Below are 27,576 nucleotides of genomic sequence, written 5' to 3' on the forward strand. Positions count from 1 at the left end.
AAGGTGAAAGACCATGGCAGTTGGGAGTGAGGAGCCCCAAGTTCAAGTTTTAACTGATTTTTAATCTAGGCTCTAACAACTCTAGTCATGTGACCTGGGCATCTCTTAACTTGCCTTAATTTCATTTTTCTTACCTGGCAGGAGAGGGAAGTTTCATAAAACAGACCTTTATGTAACCCCCAAAGCTACTAAAATGCCCTATAAAATATATCTTGATGCCTGATTCAATATAATGGGAAAAGGTGAAAGAATGATTGAGATTTTGAACCTAAGCAAAGGAGGTAATAGTGATAACATGAACAAAATGAGACAACCAAGAGAAGGAGTAGATTGGGAGAAAGATACTCTATTTTATACATATTGAGTTTAAGATCATGCCAGAACATCAGGGTAGCATTATTATATAGCTACAGAACTTAAGGTTTGGTACTCTGAAAACAAATACGGTATTACTGATAGAAAATTAGAAGTTGGGACGCCTGGGTGGCTCAGCCAGTGAGCATCTGCCTTTGGCTCAGGGTGTGATCCTGGAGTCCCCGGATTGAGTCCCACATCCGGCTCCCTGCATGGAGCCTGCTTCTCCCTCCACCTATGTGTCTGCCTCTCTGTGTGTCTCTCTTGAATAAATAAATAAAATCTTTTTTAAAAAGTTAGAAGTTATCCACATCAGGGTAATAGTTGAAGCTATGGGAATGAATGAGATAATTGGGAGAGAATATAGAAAATAGAGACGGAGAGAAGTAAAGAGAAGAGGAAATCATTTAAACTGCATGCTAGGGCACCTGAGTCAGTTAAGCATCTGCCTTCAGCTCAGGTCGTGACCCCAGGATCCTGAGATCGAGCTCCCCATGAGGCTCCCTGCTCATCAGAGAGTCTGCTTCTCCCTCTCCCTCTGTCCCTCCCCCCGCTCATACGTGCTCTCAAATAAACAAATGAACTACATGCCAGTTGTTCTACATGTGTTATCATTTATTCCCCCTCCAATTCCAAGGCAGCCAATTGGTTCTCATTTGGTAGACTTTTTGGTAGACTGACTATAGACTCACAGCAAGATAAAGAAGCATCATTTGAAACCAGCTTGAGGAGTGCCTGAGTGGCTCAGATGGTTAAGCGTCTGACTCTTGATTTCACCTCAGGCCTTGATCTCAGAATTGTGAGTTCAAACCCTGCACTGGGCTCCGTGCTGCACGTGGAGCCTATATTAAAAAAATAAATAAAACCATCTTGATTCCAGTTTATACGGTGCACTACACCATTTCTGGAGAAGCCCGTGGGGAGAATTTGAGTCAAGGAAAGATAAGCCCTGAGAAAAGACCTTTGAGTTTTTGTGATTTGTGACCAAGGGGTTCCTGAAACATACATAGCAGCATCTGCACTTCTGTTTGTTGTGTTTCTGTAAACACGGTAATCCAGACAAACATTTGGGCCCCAGACCTCTGGCAATAAGAAAAAAAAGATCTAAAAATTAGTATAATGAAAACAAAGTCAATTGTTAAGGCCTAGCTAAACACTCTTGCCAGCCAAGAGCTTTGACTCTGAAAGCTTGAAAAACAGGAATAACACTATGATGTGATGTAATTTGCTGCTTTGTTCATGTACTGCCTCGAACCAGGAGTATCACCAGTGGTATGGGTAATTCACATTAGGAAACATTGGAATGTTATATAAGTGTCCACTGTTTATTGTACATTTTTTAGTCACCTGAAATTTTAAGGGAAAAGATCAAGATGGCTATGTCACCTGAGGTCATTAAAATTTGGAATGAAAGGTAATTAAGGCTGGTGGTGAACACAGATCTTTTGGAAAGCAGCAGTATCTCCTCAAAATTGAGGAATGTGTAATCAATGAGGAACACTTTTCCTTACTAGGTTTACTAAAACTTTATTTACTCTTAATATTTTAACATTAAGAAAACTAAGAGAAAAATGTTCTACCACAATACAATTACTGGCTTCTTCCTGCATGTTTTTAGATTTACAGATGAATAATGTGCCTTTTTTGGCAGACTGCTAAAGAATTTTAAATTGAATGCAAAAGTATGAGGCCTTCTTTCTCTACCCCCTCTTAGTGGTAGACAAGACCTCCAGTAAGCAAGTAAAGTCCTTTGGGAAAGTCACTGATCTCAGAATTCCCCAGAAACACCAAGAACTTTGCTTTCTAGGAATTGGTTAGGTGCAGCAACTTGAATTTTACATATATTTTGCATTTGGGCAACTTTATTTTCTTACTGTATTTTAAGCCTGTGGGCACTTAATAATTGTTGGCTTTGTTTTCCAGCCATATTTTTAAAAATTATTTGAATAGATAATCCATCCACTGGTGCAGAGAATTTTTTAAACATCACTGTCTTCTATTCATACAATTCCCACTCCAAAATTAACCTCTACTCTTACTTTCTTGTGTATTCTTCCAGAATTTTTTTCATGCCTATACATGTAGGAAAGAATATTCATATTTTCCCCAATTTTCACTTAAAGGGAGGATGCCACGTATATTTTTCTGCACTTTACACTTAAGACTTATCTGGCTTTTTAATATGAATGCATAAGGTACATTATTTTTTTCTTCTCCCTGCAGACTATTTAGCCAGTTATCATCCAATTGAGAGACGCTGAGCTTCTAAATTGTTATATTCCATATTAGTGCTTGGATGAATATCTTTATACACACACCTTCTTGTATATTTAAGTATGTCTCATCTCAGTTGTCAGAGTGGAATTGTTCTGCAAAGGGGCATATATGTATTTTTAATTTTGATTGGTTCTGCCCTATTGCCCTCCATGTACCTGATGTTTCATCACAACATTGTCAATAGATTAGAGTGTTAGCAGATATTTGGATATTTTTCCTGTCAACTTTTGAAGGGCAGATTATTTCATGTCCTACCTGATATTTTCAGGACCAACAACAGAATCATGTGGCTAAGTTGGGGGAAATGGGGTTTAGTTTACAAGATTTCTTCAGGATACAGAAATTCTCTGCTGCAGCTCCTGCAGCGACACCCATAACTAGTAAAAACATGGTTGCTTATGCAGTCACAGCAGCCAGCAAACCTGGAGAAGGGCCAAGGATGACTACAAACAGCTCCATCCACACTTTTTTTTTTTTTTTTTTTTTGGCAAATTTGCAAGCTTAGCAGGATTTAAAAAGACCCTTCAGCCTTTGTTTGAATTACAAAGAACCTAGGAAGAGAGAGGAAAAATTATTCAATTCATGAAAAACTTACCCTGATAGGAGCTAAAAATAATTTTTACTTAATTTTGCTTTGGTGCTAAGGTGGCACATGGAGGGAGAAAGCAGGGATATTAGGCTATTATTGGTTCTGCCTGCACAGGGGTTATATTAGGATGTGAAGAAATATTTCCAGGAATGAGAATCTCAGATCCTTAGAGCCAAAGTAACTTAGGGAGAGGAAAAGAGTTAGATGTGGAGTACTAGCTTACTGACTTTTCCAACTTAGTAATCATTTTTATAAATGTGTAGGTTTGTTATGGACTGAATGTTTGTATCCCACCAAAACCCATGTCCTCTAACCCCTAATGTTGATGGTATTGGGAATTGTGCCTTTGGGAGGTAATCAGGGTTATATTAGGTCCAGAGAGTAGAGTTCTCATGATGGAATTGGTATCCTTATAAGAAGGAGGAAGAGAGAGAGAACTATCTCAGCATGGGCACAGAGGAAAAGCCATGTGAGGCCACAGTGAGGAGGCCAGAAAGAGAATTCTCACCAAATTAGTCAGCACCCTGATCTTGGACTTGCCAGCCTCTAGACCTGTGAAGAACAAATTCCTGCTGTTTAAACCACCCAGTAGATGGTAGTTTGTAAGAGCAGCCGACTTGATAAGAACGTATCTCTAGTTTTCTGCAGATTTATAAAGGTTCATTTTTTAAAAGCTGTCATAACTATTAATAGTGTCCTGTCTTTCTTCAAATTATTGACAACCAACATATTGTTTGTGTAGTTCTGCACAATTTGAAAACAGTGACACCTTTAGGCATGGCAAGTAACTATTGGGAAATCCTTCAATTTAATATTCCTAAACTCAATTTGTATCTCTGGAGTGACTTGGAATTTAGAATCTTTCTGTCTCTTTAGTTGAAATAAAAGGTATATAAATGCAGATGTAAATTCATTCTACCTGATGGGCTTTATGTGTTACACACTGGTGATTGGATATTTGATGGTACTAAGGAATCACATTACTTTTGTTGAGTTATGATATTTTGTTATGATTAGTGTTATGGTTAACTCTTTTAAAAAAGAATCTTGTAGAAAGACACTGAAATTTAAGAGGAAATGATATTTTATCTAAGATTTGTTTCAAAATAATCTGGAGTTGCAACAGGATTTAAATTGTTGGTATTATCAAGGAAACGAGTACTCAAAGAATGATAATTAAGAAGCTGGATGATGGGTACATGGAGGTTCTTTATATTCTACTTCTGTATGTGTTTTGCACTAAAAAGGCTGTTAAAAATAATGACTGCAATTATGCTTTCATTTTCTTACCTTCCATTATTCTGTGTGATTCTGATACCTGCTAAAATTAACATTAAAGAATCTTCAACTTAAATGTCTTACCAAGAATTACAAATTAAAATGCTAAGCATTCGTACACATTGGACCTCACTTAACATGCATTTATTTAGCAACAATTGAATGCATTCAAGTAGATTTTCTCATTTAATCTCTGCAAAGATAGGTGCTAGCCCATGTCTACAATTGCCAAACTATGGAAAGAGTCCAGATGTCCATTGACAGATGAATGGATACACCTCACACATACACACAATGGAATACTACATTAAAAAGAATGAAATCTTGCCATTTGCAACAATGTGAATGGAACTAGAGGGTATTATGCTAAGCGAAATAAGTCCGAGAAAGACAAATACCATATGATTTCACTCGTATGGGATTTAAGAAACAAAACAGAGGAACCTAGAGGAAAGGGAGGAAAACAGAGGGAGGCAAACCATAAGAGACTCTTAACTGTAGAGAACAAACTGAGGGTCACTGGAGGGAAGTTGGGTGGGGCGTGGGGTAACTGGGTGATGGGCTTTAAGGAGGGCACTTAAAGTAATGAGCACTGGGTATTGTAGGCAACTGATGAATAACTGAATTCTACCTCCGCAACTAATAATACAGTATATGTTAATGAAATTGAATTTAAATAAATTTTTTAAAAGATGTTATCCTCATTTTACAAATGAGAGAATATAGAGTCTAGTGATGCACAGGTAGAAAATAGAAGAATTCGGATTTTTTTTCCCCAAATGGTCTTCCTCCCAAAATTCCTGTTGTATTTCCTGTCTGCCAACTGCTGCTCAGATATAACTGACTACCCTTTCTTCCATGCTGTTTTCCTTTTAAGAGTGAAAGTGTGTTACAGCAGGTAGACAAACTCACATGTTCAATGTGAACAATTTCTGAGGTGTTTGTCCTCTCCCTTGTGTTAAGGCAACCAGAGTCCCAGTGCAGGAGTTAAAGGTATACTACACCTTACGGAAAACAAAGAACATTAAACTGATAAAATTCCAGACCTAACTCACCAAGCATTGGTTCTTCTAAAATTCATTTAACCATTATTACACATATTTGTGTTGACCGCTGTTCAAGATGCTGAACTAATACTCTCATATTACTTTCAGAATATAAATTAAGAGCTCAACCTTGAGGGCTTTATGCTAACCTTGAGGGTTAAATAAAATAAATCAGATGAAAAAGGCAAATGCTGTATGATATCATATATATCAAATCTAAAAAACCAACCTCATAGAGATTGATGGTTGCCGGGGTTGAAGTGGAGAGGAGGCAGAAGGATGGGTGAAAGTTGTCAAAGGGCATAAACTTCTAGTTATAAGATAAATAAGTTCTGGTGATCTAATGTACAGCATGGTGACTAAAATTAATGATTTCATATAGTGGAAACTTACTAAAAGAGTAGATTTTAAAAGTTCTCACCACAAAAAAAAATAATGTAGGGTGATGGGTGTGTTGAGTAACCTTATTGTAATAATAATTTCACAGTATATATATGAAATCATGTTGTATATCTTAAACTTATACAATATTATATTTCACTTATATCTCAAAAAAGCTGAGGGGGTAGAGGTGGGCTCAATCCTAATACACTTGACCCTGTCTTCTGTCCTGCATCTCACTCTGTCAACTACATCCCCTCGGTTAGAAGCCATGCCTAAGCAACTCAGGAAATGGAGTAAGTACATGGTAGAAACATCACCCAGCTAATACTGAGCAGCTCACCCAGTCCTTTCTCCTTTCTCTTCCCAAGGACATGCCAAGTTTGCAATATAAGGGAGCTTGGAGGCAACCCCTTACTCCCAAGGTGGTTGTAACAATGGAGCTTTTAAAATACTTAGGTACAGGAGCACCTGGGTGGCTCAGTTGATTGAGCAGCCAACTCTCGATTTCAGCTTAGGTCATGACCTCAGGGATCTCAGGGTCCTAGGATTGAGCCCTGTGTCAAGCCCCATGTCAGGCACCCTGCTCAGCAGGGAATCAGCTTGAGGATTTTCTCTCCCCCTGCTTGCTTGTTTTCTGTCTGTCTGTCTCTCTCTCTCTCTCTTTCTCTCATGGGTAAATAAATCTTTTAAAAAGTACTTATATATAGTGTGGCAGAGCTTAACAAGTCCTACCCTGAAGTGTCTGGAGGGAGGAGACCAGGTTTTATAAGCAATGATGGTTAAAGCAAGACTTGAATCCAAGGAAAGAGTCTATTCTTTGAGCCCTTACATGGGATCTGGGTTTATATCCACTCTCATCCATCTATCCCCTCAAGTAAAAAGCACCCTACTTAGGTAAATCTAGATTCAGCTATACTTAAAACAATTCTTTGCTGACTAGCCCACAGGGTAGATCACATGGGATAGCCTTAGAGCTCCATGGTATACTTGTCCTGGCCCTGGATTCCTACATCTCCAGGCCACAGAAAGATAAAATGACCAAGTTAATAACAGCACAAATTTCACACTTTTATCCAGAGGTGTTCTTGATGAGGTAAAAACACAGAATCATTGGAGAAGCTAGAACCTGTTTGATTATTTAAAAAAAAAAATTTAATACCTGATTCCCAAAGAGATAGAAAACTAAGAAATAAGAAATTGAGTTTCAGGTTTGAGCAAGGGAACATCTATAGAGTACTTAAGGACATAAATTTTAAAATGCCACTGTCCAAACCTCTGAGAAGGTTTTCACCAGGATGGGAAGCTGAGGGCTGCCTTTTACCCCTTGGCTAGCCCAATTCTCCCTGGCAGCAGGCAGCAGTAGGTGGGGTAATATGTTATTTAGCAAAATGGTGAAGCTTGAAGTTTTGGGTTAAATTTAGATCTTTGTACTAAAAGCTAATTTGTTCTCTGCCAACTGCACGCACTTCACTTGCATACAGGACCTAGAAGAAGGAACTTGAGGATCCCACTTCCCTTTAAGCTCTTCAGATGAAACTTGTTTTGCTTTTCCCCTTACCAACTTCTTTATCTTTGACAAGGTACCACCCTTCTCCAACAGTCCAGCCTCAAAATGTTCTTCATTTTTCTTTAGTTTTTCTTTCATAATATTCAACCTAATGTTGCAATTCAGCTAGACTTGGAGGGAAATAAAAATATGGAACCCAAAGAAATGCAGCAAGAGCACAAAGATTATAGGATTTAATGAGCAGCTGAGAGTGGTGAGGTATTCTTCTGAGGTCAGTATCAATGGGCTAAAGGTCAAGGTAAAACACAAGTCAAATTTATTGAAGTTGTCTATAGTTGGCAATAGTGAACTTCCTGCTGGTCCTGCCATTCCTGGACCCAAGCACTCCGTGGCTTCCACAATACTCTTTCCCTCTTCTACTTTGCCAAAGATCACATTTGCCATCTAACCACTCTGTCTTGGCAATGTACCTGAATATCTGGAAGCCATTTGTGTTGGAGCCAGCATTTGCCATGGACAAGATGCCAGGACCCATATGCTTCAGGATGAAATTCATCATCAAATTTCTCCCCTCAGGTGAACTTGTCACCAGTGCCATTGTGGTATGTGAAGTCACCACCCTGGCACATAAGCCCCAGAATAGTTCTGTGAAAGCAGGAACCTTTATAACCAAATCCTTTCTTTTCAGTGCTCAGAGCGTGAAAGTTTTCTGCTGTCTTTGAAACTTTATCTGCACACAGCTCAACAGAGACATAGCCCAAGGGCTTGCTATAGACAGCAGTGTCAAAGAGTGTCAAAGAACACAGTGGGAAAAAAAAAAAAAAACACGGTGGAGTTGACAGTGTCTGGGTGGCATTGGCATCTACAAAGTCAACTTTCTTAATTCCTCAGTCCAGGTATCCCTGGGTGGCGCAGCGGTTTAGCGCCTGCCTTTGGCCCAGGGTGCGATCCTGGAGACCCAGGATCGAATCCCACGTCAGGCTCTCGGTGCATGGAGCCTGCTTCTCCCTCTGCCTGTGTCTCTGCCTCTCTCTCTCTCTCTGTGCGACTATCATAAATAAAAAAATTTAAAAAAAAATTTAATTCCTCAGTCCAAATTGCTTGTCCTCCCTGGAAAAAAATCATCTTTGTATTTACATATTTATCCCCACAGATAAGGACTTCACCGTAAACAAGCCTTTTCACTTTTCTTTCAGATTACTGAATCTTCTTGCCCTCTAAATTTAACCTTTCCTTCCCAGTCCCGGACTATCCTACTTCTATGATCATCCTCAAATATTGCTTTCATCTTGATATTCCTCTGAGCATTATCCTACAGAGTATCTAGGAGGACATCTAGGCTCGTCCTTGGTCTGGCCCCATCCGATCCTAGGTTTGGGTATGTCTGCCGTGAAATATGACAGAATGAAAAACACCTAGCATAATTCCTGGCACACAGCAGACACAGTTAGCTTCTTTTCCCTCCTCTCTACCAAGCTACTGCCCCCAAAACTACCAATGGTTCTATCTATCTCATAGATTATTCTCCTTCCAAAAAAATTATTCACTCTACTTTTCTGCTTCTCCAAATCTAGCAAACAGGAACAAATTCCAATTCTACCTTCAATTTTTAACACAGCTTTCAAGGGCACAAGATTAGGAACAAATAGAAACCATACTTTGTTCTTGGCTGAGAAATTCAACATCATAAAAATATTGTTTCTATATTTAACCTGTCAAAATACTAATAAAGCTTTGGGGTAGCAAAGGAAATGTGAGGAGGGGAGCTAACCAAGCTGATTCTCAAGCTTATATGAGAAAAATATACATGCAAAAATGGCCAGAAAGGGGCACCTAGGTGGCTCAGTTGATTAAGTGGTTGACTTAACCATAATCTGGGTCATGATCTCAGAGTCCTGGGATCCAGCCCCACATTGAGCTCTGTGCTCATCCGGAAGTCTGCTCGTCCCTCTTCCTCTTCCCTTCCCCCTGCCTGTAGGCACACATGTACTCACGCTCTCTCAAATAAACAAATAAAACCTAAAGAAAAAAAAAATGGCCAGAAAGCCCTGGCAAAGAATAGTGGTAAGAAGACTGGCAGCTGCCAGATATTAGATGGCAAAGCCTCAATACAGGCACTAATCTGCCCTCATAACCTAAATACTTCCAAATACCTACACTTTGAAGATTAGGTTTCAACGCAAATTTTGGGGAAATATATTCAGTGTGTAGTCCATGTATAGGCAGAAAGATATCTATAAGCACTGACTGGGAAACATCGCTAACTCGATATAAACAATATATCATTAAATTTAGGGAGGCTGGGTGGCTCAGTCAGTTGAGCATCTGCCTTTTGCTTGGGTCATGATCCCAGGACCCTGGGATCAAGCCCCACATTGGACTCTCTGCTCACTGGGGAGTCTGCTTCTGCCCCTCCCCCTGCCTGTGCTCTCTTGCTCTCTCTCTCTCTAATAAATAAATAAAATCTTTAAAAATATATATATGTATATATCTCTCATTAAGTTTAAAAAGAAAAGTGCAGAAAAGATATATAGTGCAGTACCTTTTAAAAAATGGAGAAGTATTTGATTATATTTGTATTTTGAAAACTCTGAAAAGATCCTTGAGATGATAATTTAGCTGCTTACCCGTAAGGTTAGCATTATGGACAGTGACGGGAGCAGAACTTTTCAATGTACCTATTGATAATTGTTTTTTAACCACATAAATTAAAATATAATTCCTTTAACAAGGGGGTGGGGAGTTCCCATCTATAAGTAGAAACATAAAAATTAAGAGTTGGGAAGGCCTTTAGAGATCACCTAAAAATATCTTCATTGTGAAAGTGAGGAAAGGAAGGAATATAAGGGGGAAATATTCTATATGAGATGACATAGCTAGTTTATGATCAAACTGGAATACAGGTCGCTTGATAAGCACTTTTCCTTCTCTGTCTTTGTTTCTTTCTCTTCACCCTCTTGATAGATGCTGTCTACTCCAACCTTTGCTAATCCCCCTTTTTACCAACTCACCGATGTCTTAGCTTGTTTGCTGATTATTTCATGTATTTCAATTTCTTCTCATAAATGCTTACATCTTCAAAGTGTTTCTTTGTATTTTCTCCAGCACAGTGACCCATAACTGCTATGTTCATTTGTTTAACAATAGATCAAATGCTCACTAAATGCCAGGCACATTGCTGGGTTTCATGAATGCATGGCTGTAGAATACTAGAAGTGGAAGTAGAAGCTTTAATCCTTATTCTAAACATCGAACATAAAGGCAATAAAGCCTCTAATTCATTCACTGAAAGCCATATTTAAATTTACTTTCTTAATTATTTTTGGGGGGGTAAGGCCTAAGCAGAGGGTGACACACATCCTACTGCTAGTATATAGATGTTAGGTGAACAAGACTACTGATCATCAAGCCTAGTTTTAGGTAAACTGAGAGAAACTTTAGCCTGCCTGCTCTTAATAACCCAAAGATTACTCTTCTATGGTATTTCTAGGGATAGAATCACTCTGGGTTTTCAGGAACTTTCTAGAAAAGACTCTCCCCTGGCACTCTGTCTCATATCTCTATCAACAGACTGCTCCAGGCCAGACTGTTAGTGTCTGGAAGGCAAAAACCACTTGTTCCTTTGTATTCTAGCACCTCTTACAGTACTCAGCACTTTTCATGTTAATTGAACTGAACCAAACATGTCTAGGTCTATGTATATACTAGATTTAAGGTCCAAATGTGTCCCCTTCTATGTGTTTCCCACTAGAGTGAGTTTCACCTGATTTCCAATCTGTTCTAATGTTTTGATTCCCAGTTATAAATCCTGTAGCCTCCATTTCCTTTTCCCACAACCATAACTACCATCTTGCTTCTATCCCTTCTGAGAATGTTCCCATTCCCTAGCCCTAAGCCTACTGGGAAGCAGGTATTTCCCTCGTTGTCAAGATAAAATTTGGCAAGTTTATTTGTGTTTTTCAGGATTTCCTCAACACAAGGTTTGATACCATCCTGACCTTTGGTTATGGCCCCCCTCCCCTTGATTCAAGGGTTTCTCTGGAGGCTTCTCCAGAAACCTGAGTATATTGCATGATGAGGTGGAAAAGAGCTTACACTTGAGTATCTTTCATGCTTGCTTTCAAATCCTAGTTATGTCACTCATCAGCTCCACGATATTGAATTAAGTCACTAAAGTAATTTTGAATCTTGTTTTCCTTATTTGTAAATTCAGAATACTAGTGCTCATCTCAGAGTGTTGTTATAGTGATTGAGATAAGCATGTGAAAATCTCTGGCATAGTTACTGTTCTAGACACATCCCCCTTCTTTCCACAAAGTAGTTTACAAATTAATGAAAAAACAAATGAATGGCTTTCCCAAGCAGCAACACTTACCTTATTTATAGAAACCTGAACTACCTGTTTCTGAATACAGGGGCAAATCAGGTCTCTTAGCAGCTTGCCTTGGCCTGTGTCTAACATTGTGCTCTTCAGGTGTGTCATAGTATGTCCTGAACAAAAGTCAAGTCTAATTATGACAATGATGTAGGTATGTAATGATTCCTCTTACTAGGCTCCATGAGGCCTTTGGATTTGATTAGGCAGTCTCTGGCCTTTCAATAACAATCTATTAGAGAATATAAGCTACCTACATAGATAACAATTACACATAGTAGAAAGTGATGATACATCATTAAAGAGATATATAAAATGCTATCAGTTTAATAAGGAAAAATTGCAGCTAGAGATCAAAACTAGTTTCACTCATTCAATAAATAGAGATTGATCATAATGTCTCTGTGCAAAATATTAATCTAGACACTGGGGACTCAAGGTTAAGATTATACTTGCTTTTGAGAGGCTAAGAGCCCAGGAGTTTAATGATAAAATAATTGCAGTACTTTGTGGTAGGGACTGTTTTGTTTTTATAGTGGTATGTTTGGTTTGCTTTGGAAACAGAAATCAATAGTGATTAACTCAGGGGTGCCTGAATGGTTCAGTTGGTTAAGCATTTGCCTTCAGCTCAGGTCATGATCTCGGAGTCCCAGGTCCAAGTCCCACATTGAGCCCCCTGCTCATTGGGGAGTCTGCTTTTTCCCTGTTGCCCCTCACCTCAGTCCTGCTCTCTCTCACTCTGTCAAATAAATAAACAAATTAAAAAAAAAACTTTTTAAAAAAGTGATTAACTCAGTGATACAGGTAGTATAAGGAGCTGTGTTTGAGCTGTGTTCTAGAGTATAAAGAGTTCACCAGACAGAGAAGATGGAAAGGGATATTCATGAAGAAGTTGACTTTTTATCTTGAAAAAACGGAAAGAATTTAGACATTCAGAAGTGAAGGAAATCTAGAATTGCTCAACAAAGGTAGCAAAATCAGAAGAAAACATGAAGTGAAATAGTTTTGACTATACTATGAGTGAATAAGAAGAATTAATAATAAATTTCATCTAGTTTGTGGTGGGACTTAAGACAATGAGAAAACCTATTAAAGGTCTTCAAACTAGGATATGATAAGGTTAGAACTTTGGTTTAAGAAGATTAATACCAGTTTGTACAGGAGAGGTTAGGTAAGGACACATTAGGAACAAGGAAGGCAGTCGGACAATTAAGGTAGCTACCAGGGGGGACCTGAGTGGCTGGCAGTTAAGCGTCTGACTTCAGCCCAGGTTATGATCTCAGGGTGCTGGGATCCAGCCCCGTGTTGGGCTCCCGCTGATCACGGCGTCTACTTGTCCCTCTCCTTCTGCCCTTCCCCTGCTTGAGTGTGCTCGCTCTCATAAATAAATAAATAAATAAATAAATAACTTTAAAATTGCTAGGTAAGAGGTAAGGAGACCATGTAGGAAATGGCAAGAGGAATGAAGGGAGACGTCAAACGGATGAAGTGTTGCAGACATGGGTGTGTGGTTATTGGCAACCTGAGCATTTGAGAGGATGGTGTACTCTTTAACAGAAATAAGCAATGTAAAAGATAAGTCTTGGGGAAAGTGAAAAAATTCAGCCTGGACACACTAATTTTGGACATCTTCAAGAGAGCTGTTTCCACAGAGGAGTGGAAACAATAGACAATGTGGTACAAGTTAGGGGAAATGGGAAGTGAACAAACAATGGCAGCAAATGTGACTGCTTTTTTGCGAACTCTGGCTATGAAGGAAAAGCCACACTGAGGAGAGGGGTTGAGGGTTTCCAATGTATGATGAGCTGGGGAGACTGAGTTTGTGAATGGAAAGGGAAAATAAAGAGTGGGGGGCAGGGATAAGTGATAGAGCAAGGTCATAGTAGGAGAGGTATTAGCAGAGGGGAAAGATAGGCCAGAATTTCCAGGCATAAGAGATAAAGGATCTCAGATTCTACCTCAGATGATCTCAAGGGGTTTTTTTCCTGTGTGGAAAATCTCACCCTGTTTTATTTTTTTTTCCAGTCCCTTGGCAATTAAACTAATTTCTGACTAGCTTGCAACGTGACCTAGTTAGTAGAGACACTTTGCTGAAGTAGAGTGGGAGTTATGTAATTGCTTTCTCTAGTATTCCTGCTGCAGAGAGCTGCTTGTTCAACTACTTCAGATTTGATATCACAGTACTCTGTGACTGGCTCTTCAAAAATAGCTCTTCAATTTGGATAGATGTTGATTTTCATAACTTTCCCAACTCAGACATTTTTAATGCCAGGAGTAAAACAATAAGGCCTCTAGAAGAAAACATACAAGAATAGCTTCTTAACCGAAGATTTTTTAAATAGGATATAAAAAAAAAAAACTACCTGTAAAGAGAGGTAGGGAATGTAATAAATTGAGACTATTAAACAAGTGTAAATTTTTCATCAAAAGACATCAATAATACAAAAAAAAATAAAGATGAGACAGAGGGGAAAAATATGTTCACAATACATAAATTAAAAAAGACTCATAGCCAGAATGTATAAAGAATTTCTACAAATCAATAAGAAAAAGATAACTCAAGCATAAAATGAGCAAAGAATTTGAATAGGCATTTCATAAGAGACTATTCAAAGAACCAATAAACATATTAAGAGGTACTCAACTTTGTTAGTCATCAAAGAAATGTATATTAAAACCACAGATATTTTAGCCAACAAAATGCCTAAAATGAAAACAGAAAATATCAAGTATTGGCAAGTATGTGGAGCAAATAAAATTCTCATAATTAGCTGTTGAGTATAAACTGCAACAACCACCTTGGAAAACTAGTTGTATCTACTAAAGCTGAACAAATAACACATACTCTACCATTTTCCCTCTGATTTTTCTATTTATTAAAATTGTCTGTTCTTCTCATTAGTTTCTATCTTCCAAATCTCTAACAGCCCAGTTCCTCACATCTTGGAACTGTTTAGTGATTTCCACACAGGAAAATATTACAACAGGTTCTATACTTTCTGGTCTTTGCTTTTGTGTGATAGAGCACAGGGTATCTACCTTAAAATCCACAACACTAATAGAATTGCTCAAACAACCGGGTGGATAATAACATCCATTTAGTTTGGAGTTCACACTCCAGCACTACTGTAATTCAGGACATCCACATCTGGTCAGGACTTTGGTGCTTTGCTGTCACATTTTAACCTTCCAGTTTCCTTGAGGACAGTTGGACATTATCATCAAGTTCAAGAGGATGTAATGATAGTGGAAGGAGCACTGAAGTCAAGAATTCCTTGTTTTTGGCAGAATCCTTGTTAATAAATCACTCACCATTCAGGAGAGACAATTATACAAAAATACCTTCAATATGGACATCTGAGTAGTAGAGAAAAAAAGAAATGAGAAAAAAATGAAATGAGAACAAGGTTTTTAAGAGTAAAAGTAAGCTTAACATCCTGGGGGTTTGATTTTTTTAAATAGTACATTGCTGGTTCAGAAGTTATGCAAATTTTGACAGGTATTGCATTTCACCAAAATGTGATTTGGAAAGAATAGGCATTTTAGGTGCACCTGGGTGACTCAGTTGGTTGAGTGTCTGCCTTCTGCTCAGGTCATGATCTTGGGGTCCTGAGATTGAGCCCAACATTGGGCTCCCTACTCAGCAAGGTGTCTGCTTCTCCCTCTCCCTCTGTGCCTCACACCTGCTCATAATTTCTCTCTCTCAAATAAATAAATAGAAAATATTTTTAAAATAGGCATTTTAAATAATGTTCCATTCTCTAATCCAGCAACATGATGTGTCTTTTCATTTATTTTCCTGTTCTTTTATGTAAGTTTTTAAGATTTCTCATTTAGACTCTTCCTATACTTATTAGGTTAATTAATTTCTAAGTAAACCTAAGTGAAGAATGACATTCCTCGAACTCTGTTCCCAAAGGAGCCCAAGTGGGCAGAGTCCTTTTTCCTCATTCATTTGTGCATTTCCTAGTACAATTCAGGGAAGAACAAACTCTTCCTATTCATATAACCTCAGATAAATCCATATTTTTATTTTGATTGGGGCAAAGGCAAGAAAAGAACACGTGGTTGTGTTTTACCACTTTTGTGGTTGGGATGAAAATATTAATATCTTTAATCAACTAGTTTTCTCATTATCCTTGCTCTTCTTTAAATACTGCTGTTAGATCCAGGAAATAGGGGTCTTTGCTGTGTGTTACATGATGTAGAGGGCCCATATTTTCCCAGCCACAAAACAACAAACGATTAAAGAACATAGAAGTGCTTCTGACACTCAGAATTAGATGAAACTTTCAACAGCCAGTCCCATAATTAATCCCATTTAGTTCCCAGGGAAGTATTTCACATCCTGAGCTCTGTCTCTGAAACAAAAACCATTTTCTTCAGACGCCACAAAGCAAAGGTTCTCAAGACCCGTTCACACTTAAAAAATAAAGGCCCTATAGAGCTTTTGTTTATGCAGGTTGTATCTATCAACATTCACTGAAATCTAAATTAAAGCTGAAAAAAAAAATAGTGACACCTGCATGGCTCAATTGGTTAAGCATCTGATTCTTGATTTCTGTTTGGGTCATGATCTTGGGGTGCTGGGATAAAGTCCTGAGTCAGGCTCTGCTCTCAGCACAGAATCTGCTTGTCCCTCTCCCTCTGCTCCTCCCCTTGCTCTCCCTCTCCCAAATAAATAAATAAGATCTTAAAAAATAATACGATAAATTTTTTAAAACTGAAAAAATAAATATTAAGTCATTTTGAATAAACCCATTGCATGTTGATATAAATAGCATATTTGTATGAAAAATAATTCTATTTTCCCAAACCAAAAAAAAAAAAAAGTGACATTGTTTTACACTTTTTGCAAATCTCCTCAGTTTCTGGCTTAATAGAAGACAGATGGATTCTCATCTGCTTCTACACTCAATTTGTTAGAATATCACACATCATACAGCCTCTGGAAAATTCCACTGTACACTTGTTAAGAAAATGAAAGTGAAAGTGCAAATGATGTCTTAACGCTATTGTGAAAATAGTTTTGACCTTGTAGCCCCCTGAAAATGGAATTGGGAACCTCTTAGGATCCCAGACCACAATTTGAGAATCATTACCACGTAGGGTTGGTAATTTCACATGACTCAGTCCAATATACAACTACTCCTTCAAGATATTCATTGCCAATAAATCAAATAAATATTTACATCCTTAAATATGGTATGTGTTTCTTCTCAAAAATTGTCTTTGTATGCGTTCAGCAATGTCTGAGTAAGTACAACATATATATCCAACTTTTACCCAAAAAGATTTCTCGGGATCCCTGGGTGGCGCAGCGGTTTGGCGCCTTCCTTTGGCCCAGGGCGCGATCCTGGAGACCCGGGATCGAATCCCACGTCGGGCTCCCGGTGCATGGAGCCTGCTTCTCCCTCTGCCTGTGTCTCTGCCTCTCTCTCTCTCTGTGTGACTATCATAAATAAAATAAAATAAAATTCAAAAAAAAAAAAAAAACCAAAAAGATTTCTCAAATCAGAAAAAAATATACCAGTAGCAAAGTGCTAAAGGTAAATGATACATGTGGGAAATGCAGGAAGAATGATGAATATACATATAAAAACATTTTTCACTTTGCCACTCAAAAAGAAACCCACGTAAAGCAACATTGGGTACTATTTTTTAATACTCCAAGTGACAAAATGTTGGGTTTTTAAATTTTAAAACCATGAATCCATCTTTCATCATCACATTTAATGTTAACAAAGCTTTTGGAAAAATGAGCAAAAGCCTATTGGGGTATGAGCTGGTTCAACCTCACCAAAGGTCGTTTGGCATTTGCCATGCCATTTGTCCCAGGAATTTCACTTCTGAAAATTTATCCTAAGAAGTTTTTTTTAAAGGTTTATTTATCTATTTATTCATGAGAGACACAGAAAGAGAGAGAGGAAGAGACACAGGCAGAAGGAGAAGCAGGCTCCATGCAGGGTGCTGGATGCGGGACTGGATCCCGGGACTCCAGGATCACACCCTGAGTGGAAGGCAGGCAGGCGCTCAACTGCTGAGCAACCCAGGCGTCCCCTATGCTAAGAAGTTTAATCATGGATATGCACTAATATTTATGTGACAAATACATAGGAATATATACTTTTATAATCAGTGTTTTTTATCGTATGATATGCACAGAGCTGCATACAGCCAAGAGAAGAGGAACTGTTTTCTGAATTGTTCCAAAGCATCAATCAGCTGGACTACTGAGAGCCCTGCCAGAAGGACTGAGATTGTGACCAGTACATATTCCCTTATGCCTGTTCTGTATTTTCTATATTTTCATTAATGAATAAGTATTACTTTTGTAAAAGGAAAAAAAACAGTTATTTTACAAGTTATTAAACAGTTATTTTACAACAGTTATCTTTTTACAAGCGGCCAATAGATGGTAGTTGAAGCGAGGTGATGGGTAAGTACGTGGGTATTAATTGTACTACTCCACTTTTTGTGTTTGAAATTTTCTATAATAAATGTATCTTTTCTGACACCCTTACAGACACAATATTTCATATAGCTTGCTCTTTCTTGAAATGAATCCATGTCTTTCACCATAACTGGAGCTAGTGTCTGAAGAGCCTCTAAAAGATTGATTTCAAAGTCATACAGTAAATACCAGCCTCTGCTCCTTTAACCTGGAATGTTTAAGCAAGGTTAATAGAGAGCTTTCAGACTCCAGAACCTTACCTGAAGTACCCACTTAAAATGTAAGACTGTGAGAGTTTTCAATTTGCAAAAGATTAACAGTTCTTAATTGGTTAAGTTCTGACCTGCAGCAGAAAACTTGTTTCAAAACTAGACACAGAAACTCTCCATTTGCCCCCCTTTTCCCTTTCTTCAAGTAAATAAAATATTCCTTAAATTGACAAGCTGTTTGACAATTATCGAAGGCTAATTTGTCACTTTCTGAAATGTTTGAGATTCAGCCTTTCTACACTAATTGTCCCTCCTGCTTCCATCAGTAGCCATGGAAATGTTTTCCCCCTCTTACCAAATGTATTTATTTGTTCATCACTGTTCCATCGCTAATTAACTGAAGTCTATTTGAATGAGAATTTCCTTTTCAACCTTGAGTCTGTCAACCTAAGAGAGACCACATCACATTTTATATCTAAGCCCTGGATCCATATATCCAATTTCTCTAAATATCTAACTCCCTTTGGAGGTCTGCTTTCCACTTCTAATCTGCATGTTAAATATTGAGACCTCCTCTTTTTCCCCCAACCTGATCCTCTTCTAGTGTCCCCATCTTAACGAATGGCTCCATTATCCACCCCATGGCTCAGTTGAGTCTTCAGTATCACAGTATTGTTTATTCCCCCTTGACCTCCCCACATTTCCTCTCACCTGCCTCCCAACTATTCTCTCTCACAGCAGCAGAGTTTATTTTTATAAAAGCAAATTGGATCATGTCATCCCTTGCTTAAAATCCTCAAAAGGCTTCTCATGGCTTTTAGAATAAAAACTAAATCCTAAATCCAGTATCTACCAGGTCCAGAATGATCTGGCACTGCTCACCTCTCTAGCCACTCTTAGCTCCTACTGATTCCCCTAAATACCCAGCACCTCCTTCCTGCCTCAGGGACTGCAAATACAATGTTCCCTCTATCCAGAAAACTCTCCCCTTACTCCCTCGCTCCACTCCACTACACTCCTAATTAATTCCCATTAGTCATCTAGAATTAAGCAGCAGCTAACAGTAGCTAATATTTTCAGGGAGCACTTATGTGTTAAGTACTTCTTAGTTAATTAATAATTTAATCCTCAACGCCACTCCAGGAAGGGGATACTATTATTATCATTTCCATTTGACAAACAACAAAAGTGAAGCACAGAAAAGTGAAAAGGCCTAGCCAAGGTCACATAACTCCTAGCTGGCAGAGCCAGGATTCAAAAACAGGCATCTGGTTCCAGAGCCTGTGCCCTTAAATATTACTCTATTACAGTTCTGCCACAATCCAAGAAATCTTTGCTGTAGACCTCAAAATATACCTGTTGAATCAATGGCAAGAAGAAAGGAGGAAAGAGGAAAAAGGGAAAGAAATGTGAAAGAGCTTCTCTGCCTATGCACGTCAAGTTGCACAGTATAGTTGATTTCTGTCTTCTAAGTTTGAGATTTTCTCTTACAATTGGCCAAAAGTTTACTTCCTCAGTTTGACCGTATTTTAAAAATGTTTATTTATTGGAGAGAGAGAGCAAAAATGAGTGAGGAGGGAGGGGGACAGAGGGAGAGAATCTCAAGCAGACTCCCTGCTGAGCAGGGAACCCAACTGGGGGCTCCATCCCAGGACCCTGGGATCATGACCTGAGCTAAAGGCAGATGCTTAACTGACTGAGCCACCCTGGTGCCCCGTTTGACACCATTTCTACAGGGAAGATGTTACCCGGAGCACCAAAGGGCATAAGAAGAAACATGGAGTGTATAAGATACTATTATGTAGCAATAAATAATTGGTAGGGATGCATTTAAGTTGAAGGCATTTTTAGTAAATGTTATGAAACTCTTATAGACAATCCAGAGCACTTCTGTATTCTAATGGAGGAATATGCGCCTTGTGATAAAACACAGAAATTATTAGCAGAAAGGTCTGATTCAAAGGTAATGTTTTGGAAGATTTTCAGAGGATCATCCATCAATATTTTATAAAGATCATCAGATCAGCTGGCTAATAGACTGGGATACAAAGATTCATTTTGCTGGAGAATGTGGATTCTAAAAGGTCCATGAAAAGAAAAGGCCCTGGGGGCAGAGAGTATGAAGGTAGGCTGGGTCAGCTGGGAATGACCTGGTGGCCACATGAAATCAGAAGTGCCTGCGGGAGAAAGGAACAGCAGAAGGGGTATGTGGTCAGAGGAGAGAGAGAATGATTTCAGTCCCTTCATTTCTCCCCACATGTCAAGATTAAACTAAAATCTTTCAAAGACATTCTATAGCCTTCTATATATGTTTACTTAGTTTATAGTAGAGAATTGTTTCTGAAATGCTGAAACTTTCCAAACCTTGCTGGATCATTGCAAGATGACGAACACTTTTGGAAAACAACATTTGCTGAGTGCTCCTTCTTCTTTTTTCCTTTAAGATTTTATTTATTTATTTATTTGAGATAGCAAATGAGAGAGAGAGAGAGAGAGAGACCATGAGCAGGGGGTAGGGGAGAAGAAGAGGGAAAAGCAGGCTCTCCACCGATCAGAGAGTCTGATGCGGGGCTTGATCCCAGGACCCTGGGATCATGACCTGTGCTGAAGGCAGACACAACTGACTGAGACACCCAGGTGCCCCTGCTGAGTACTTCTTAAGGCAAGTATCTCGTCTTCCAAGTAACAGCCTCCAAGGCAAGACTTGGACACGCTGTATAGTAAGGGAATTGTCTTCACCCAAACTTTATCACTTCACTTTCTCCCTTCTACTCTTGGTTACCCCCCCTTACCCCCCAATTCAGTTCAAGTGCAACACAGTGGCAGCAGCGGGGTGACAATTAGTCCCCAAGAGTTACAGAATAGGAGGGAAAGACAGACTGTGATTTATATTCTGCAATTGATAGACTAAGAAGCAAGTCATACGCTAAGTAGTAGAAGTACTCAGTGCTAAGGGAACACTAGGAGGAAAAACTAAGGCAAGGATGAGAATAGAGTTCACAGGAGAGAAAAAACTTGAGACGAAGATTAAAAGAACAATAGAAATTGCCAAATGGTTGGGCTGGTGGGGAGAGGGGGGACAATGGGTACAGAAGTAAATGCAAGGAAGCTAAGCTTGTTGAAAGGACTGCAACTAGTTCAGCATGACTACAAATTCAGGTGTTGTGGAAGCCTGCTAGGAGATAAGACCAGAGAGGGGTTATCTTGAAATGATGGGCAACTGGGTGATGGGCAGTAAAGAGGGCACGTGATGTGATGAGCACTGTGTGTTTTACACAACTGATGAAATATTGAACATTGCATCTTAAACTGGTGGTATACTAGATAGATGTTGGCTAATTGAATTTAAATTTTAAAAAATAAAATGCTAGGAAGCTATTTAATATCTTAAGTGGAGAGGCTTTACTTGTCAATCAAATTTTTCTTTTAAAAAAATATTTATTTTTAGATAGAAAGAGAGAGCTGAGGAGGAGGGACAGAGGGAGAGAGAGAGAAAGAATCTCCAGCAGACTCCCTGCTGAGTGCAGAGCCCAACAATCACATGACCATGAGACCACAATCTGAGCTGAAACCAAGAGTCGGATGCTCAACCAACTGATCCACCCAGGTAACACAATCAAATTTTTCTTGATTGCCAATTATCTACCATGTGCCAGATTCTATGCTAGATGCTAGAAATCAAAACAAGATTTTTAAAAGGGGAGAAAAGATTTATAAGAAATAATTCCATAAATATGAGTCATGCTTAAAGGCAGCATGTGTGCGAGGTGCAATAGGGTCATATAAAAAGTGGCTTGTTCTGCCGGCCTCCTTCACAGAGTTCAAGATAAAGCTTGAGCTGTGCTCTGAGGGACAAAAAATTTTCTAGGTGTACAGATAGTGCAAAGGTAGAGGTATGAAAGAGTGTGGCAAGCTCTGGGAATGACCAAGGGGTTAATATGAAAGGACAGAAGGTTAGATGTATAAAAACGGTAGGTGAGGCTGGATAAGTTGATGACAGCCAGTTCATGAAGACCCTGGTGAGTATGCTAAGGGATTTGGACATGATGTATAGGTGACAAGTATATTCATCAGGGTCCTCCAGAAAAACAGAATCAATAGGAGATGATTCGATAGCTAGATATCTGCTAAATAGATAGATAGAAATTGGGTCATGTAATTGTGGGGGCAGGCAATCCAAAAGTCACTGGACAAGTGGACAGGCTAGAGATTCAGGTAAGATTTGATAGATTTGATGTTGTAGTCTTGAGCCTGAAGGCTGAAAACTCAGGCAGAATTTCTATGCTGCAGTCTGGAGGCAGATTCCTTTGAGATTCTTTGGGGGAACCTCAAGCTCTTGCATTTAAGGCCTTCGAATGATAGGATAAAGCCTACCCACATTATAAACTGTTTTACTTCAAATAAAATGGTTCTAAGTGTTAATCACATCTGAACAAATGCTGCATGATACCAGTCCTATAAAGATTCTAAAATAGTGGTATGCCTGGGTGGCTCAGTAGTTGAACGTCTGCCTGCCTTTGGCTCAGGTCATAATCCCGGGGTCCTGGGATCTAGTCCCACAGCAGGCTCCCTTTGAGGAGCCTGCCTCTCCCTCTGCCTATGTCTCTGCCTGCCTGTGTGTGTGTGTGTGTGTGTGCGTGTCTCATGAATAAAAAAAATAAAATATTTTTAAAAAAGAATCTAAGGGCAGCCTGAGTGGCTCTGTGGTTTAGCGCCTGCCTTCAGCCCAGGGCCTGATCCTGGAGACCTGGGATCGAGTCCCACGTCGGGCTCCCTGCATGGAGCCTGCTTCTCCCTATGCCTGTGTCTGTGCCTCTGTGTGTGTGTGTGTGTGTGTGTGTGTGTGTGTGTGTGTGTGTCTCATGAATAAATAAATAAATCTTAAAAAAAAAAGAATCTAAAATAGTCAAACTCATAGAAGCAGAGAATAAAATGCTGATTACCAGGGGCTTGGGAAGGGAGGAAACAAAGCTTCAGGGTACTTGTACTCCTTTAGTCAAAACGTACAAGGTTTCCGTTAGGGAAGATGAATGGGTCCTAGAGATCTACTGCATAGAATAGAGCCTGTAGTTAACAATATTGTAGCATATACTTAAAATTTTGCTAAGAGGGTTCATCTTATAAATGTTATCACACATTGACAAAAATAAAAAATAAATAAATAGGGATGCTGGGGTGATTTAGTGGTTAAGTGTTTGCCTTCAGCCCAGGGCATGATCCTGGAGACTTGGGATCGAGTCCTGCATCAGGCTCCCTGCATGGAGCCTGCTTCTCCCTCTGCTTCTGCCTGTGTCTCTGCCTCTCTCTCTGTGTCTCTCATGAATAAATAACTAAAATCTTTTTAAAAATAATAATAAATAAAGAGGACAAAAATTTTTTGAGGTGATGGGTATGTTTATGAATAGATTGTGGTGGTAGTTTCACAGGTGTAGACTTCTCTCCAAACTCATCAAGCTGTATGCATTAAATATGTATGACTTTTTGTATGCCAATCATACATACTTCATTAAAGTTGTTCAAAAATAAAAATTTAAAAATGTGAATAAAATCTAAAACACCCATAATCTAGCCAAGATAATACATAAAATTAAACATCACAATGGATAAGGATACGGTATATGTATACAATGGACTATTACTCAGCCATAAGAAAGAATGAAATCCAGCCATTTACAACAACATGGATGAACCTAGAGGGTATAATGCTAAGTGAAATAAGTCAGTCAGAGAAAGACAAATACCATATGATTTTAATCATCTGTGGAACTTAAGGGAAAAAACACAAATGGACAAAGAAAAAAAGACATCATGGATGCCTGGGTGGCTCAGCAGTTGAGCGTCTGCCTTCAGCCTAGGGCATGATCCTGGGGGTCCTGGGATCAAGTCCCACATCAGGCTCCTTGCAGAGAGCCTGCTTCTCCCTCTGCCTGTGTCTCTGCCTCTCTCTCTGTGTCTCTCATGAATAAATAAATAAAATCTTTAAAAAAGAGAGAGAGAGATCAGAAAAACCAAGCTCTTAAATATTTGAGAACAAACTGGTGGTTGCCAGAGAAGAGGTGGGTGGAGGATGGGTGAAACAAGTGAAGGGGATTAGGAGTACATTTATCATAATGAGCACTGAGTAATGTATAGATGTGCTGAATCACTATATTGTATACCTGAAACTAATATAACACTGTATGTTAATTGTATTTGAAGAAAGAAAAGTAAATACCACAATGGGGAAACATGGGCATAGATGATTGGTAGGAGGTTTACATATTTGCTTATGTATCTGGAGATCTGGAAGGAGGAATGGGCTGAATAACTTGGCTTATCGTTATGTATTACTGGCTAAACATTATTATTTTAATAAAAATAACTCCTTTAAAACATTTTTATAGAACCATGGCTATGACAAAGTTTCTACTTTGCCAAAAAGTTAAATGTCCTTGGGTCTGTTCCTGACATATAAATTCAGAAAAGTGACAAATGGAACTCAAGGTGCCCTTCAAAATTAAATTTGTAATATTGTGTGTCTACTTTCTTTTTTGTTATTGTTGTTGTTGTATGTCTACTTTCTAACAGAACTTTATTCCCTTTAAAATACTATAGGTGGTAAAAAAAAAAATACTATAGGTGGTGAGACTCCCCTTCCAATTCAGCATTTTTCATGGGGGTTAGAGAAGTTTTGAGTTACACTCTATCTCATACCTATAGACAAAGAATTTTATCCAGAAATTTGCAGATTTTCAGCTGTGGAATCTAATATGTTCCTAATGATTGTGTAAGCAACTATTACGTAACCTTCAAGTGAGACTATTTGTGAACTGATCATTTTCCTGCCCAGCCCTCATAGACTGTAGTTTTTTGGAGTGTGTTTCCTGTTTTTACCCACATTCCACTATCCAAATCTGTCTTCTAAATTATGCTTTCAATTAGGCATTGGCCAGGGGTGGATGACTTCACAGAGGATAGCCAACCAAAGAAACATTCTTTCTCCAACATCATAGACTTTTCTACACAAGGTGCTGCTTTGGAAAAACTGTTGTCATCTGAGAGACTTTTGTTGTGTACAGAGACTTTTTTTTCACAATTTATTTTGCTTTTATTAAATTCATTTTGAGGTTGCTGAAATTTATCTTGTTTGTATTAAATTAGTTTTGATTTTTGAAAAAAATTATTTTATTTAAATTCAATTAATTAACATTAATGCATTATAGGTTTCAGAGGTAGGAGTCAAAGATTCATCACTCTTACATAATACCTGGGGATCACTATATCATGTGCCCTCCTTAATGTCCATCACCCAGTTACCCCTTGCCCCCACTCCTCTTGTGTACCAGAGACTTTCAACATCAGGGCATGTGGCTGAAGGATGGAAGTTCAGGTAGAAATTAAAACAAGCAAGAAGGCACTCAGTGAGAAACACAGAGCTCTGTAGGCCATTGCTCCTAGAATATCATAATATTTGTGTTCACTTGCTACTGTATGACTTACAAAGCAACAATCGCTGAGGTGCACCAGGACACAGGCTCCATGCTGGGACATTAGCCCACCCTGGATGCAGGGTCTCCAACCAGATCTGACTCTGAAATCTGGTGCTCTCTCCTTGACCTCAATGCCCAGTCTTCATGTACAGCATTGGCTTCTGGACTAACCCAGGAATATTTAGCTTGTATCAGCATTCCTCTAGGAACTTGCCCATCATAAATTGAATAAATTGGTTATAAGCAAAAATAAAACAAAACAAACCCTAGGGAGCTTTAACACTTTTCCCCTCTTGCATCCCTGTGTTCTCCCCTAGTAGGAGGGAGTTCACATATTCAGATCCTTTCATGCTACCTCTCACCTACCCAAACCCTCCTTCTGAAACCTTGGATCTCAGAACACTCCCATCTTCCTATCTTTACCTTTAAAATCCTATCAAAATTTACCCACCCAGTGTTTAATCATCTCTTGTTAGTTGAAGGCTGTCTGATGTCGGATAATAGCCTAATCCTAGGAGAAGTTTTTCTCAGGGATGTAACATTTTCATATGAAGGACTGCTCTTTCATGATGGCATTTCAGATATCATGAGAAGTCAAAGGAAGAGATTTGGAGACAGATTAAAAACAACCTGTCAGGGGATCCCTGGGTGGTGCAGCGGTTTGGCGCCTGCCTTTGGCCCAGGGCGCGATCCTGGAGACCCGGGACCGAATCCCACATCGGGCTCCTGGTGCATGGAGCCTGCTTCTTCCTCCGCCTGTGTCTCTGCCTCTCTCTCTCTCTCTCTGTGACTATCATAAATAAAAAATAAAAAAAAAAGAAAAACAACCTGTCAGCCTGGTCTTGCTAATAAACAAAAGAACAAATTAATTGTGGAAAACAAATAAGCTATGAAAAGAAGGCAAGATTATTTCAAAGGCAATACATGTCAGTGAGTCAGAGCGCCATCGACAGTTCCATAGTTTGTGTATAGAAATGTCTCATTGGAATGGCAGGCTTGGAGTTGCTTTCACACAGTACTTGACAGAAAATTTGACAAAAATGTTAACTGGCCCCATTAGAGAATGAGAGGGGGCTTGCTGTTAAAGAAAAGTGTTAAACCAGTCTTCAATTTTCCCTTCTGGGTGCCAGCCACCTTTGCAGTCAGGTAACATATTTATTGAGCACCTATTATGTGCCAGGCATTTGTTAAATGTTTTTGTAACATAAATACAGGATTTTTTTCATCTACAAGATCAGATGAAACATAAGTTGTAACACTAGAAATTATCTATGTAATCTATGAATGACATTATGCACATTTATCCTATATAGGAGGAAAATAATCATTTGACCACTATATCTTTTCTACATAGTCCAATCGTGAAGCAGTGGAAAAAATCTAATATGCATTTCCCCTATCCCAAATCATCACATTCCTAGGCTCATCCAGTCATCCCATTTTTATTCATGAATATACTGTACAAAGAAGACACAGAGACACTCACTGTATTATATTCTGAAATACCCTCACTTCTTTATAGAGGTACTTCATATTCCTCTGAGGTACTTACCCTGTTCACAGACTAATATGAATCGCTGAGAGGAGACATTGGAAGAAACATCAACCAGAACAATGGCAACTGATTTCACACA

General features: G+C 38.9%; 1 protein-coding gene across 3 annotated transcripts in view; it reads left to right on the forward strand.

The window, feature by feature from the left end:
* Positions 1–27,576, forward strand: part of USP8 (ubiquitin specific peptidase 8) — a 102,206-nt gene that overhangs the window by 5,885 nt on the left and 68,745 nt on the right. For 2 of the 3 annotated variants that reach the window (XM_072738532.1, XM_072738534.1), the window contains exon 3: positions 21,922–22,080. The exons of the other annotated variant lie outside the window; for it this stretch is intronic. The gene's annotated coding sequence lies outside the window, so the exon portion shown is untranslated. The remainder of the gene's footprint in view (positions 1–21,921; positions 22,081–27,576) is intronic. 3 annotated transcript variants of the gene reach the window in all.

The sequence above is a fragment of the Vulpes vulpes genome, chromosome 15 (assembly GCF_048418805.1).
Source record: "Vulpes vulpes isolate BD-2025 chromosome 15, VulVul3, whole genome shotgun sequence".
Taxonomy (NCBI): domain Eukaryota; kingdom Metazoa; phylum Chordata; class Mammalia; order Carnivora; family Canidae; genus Vulpes; species Vulpes vulpes.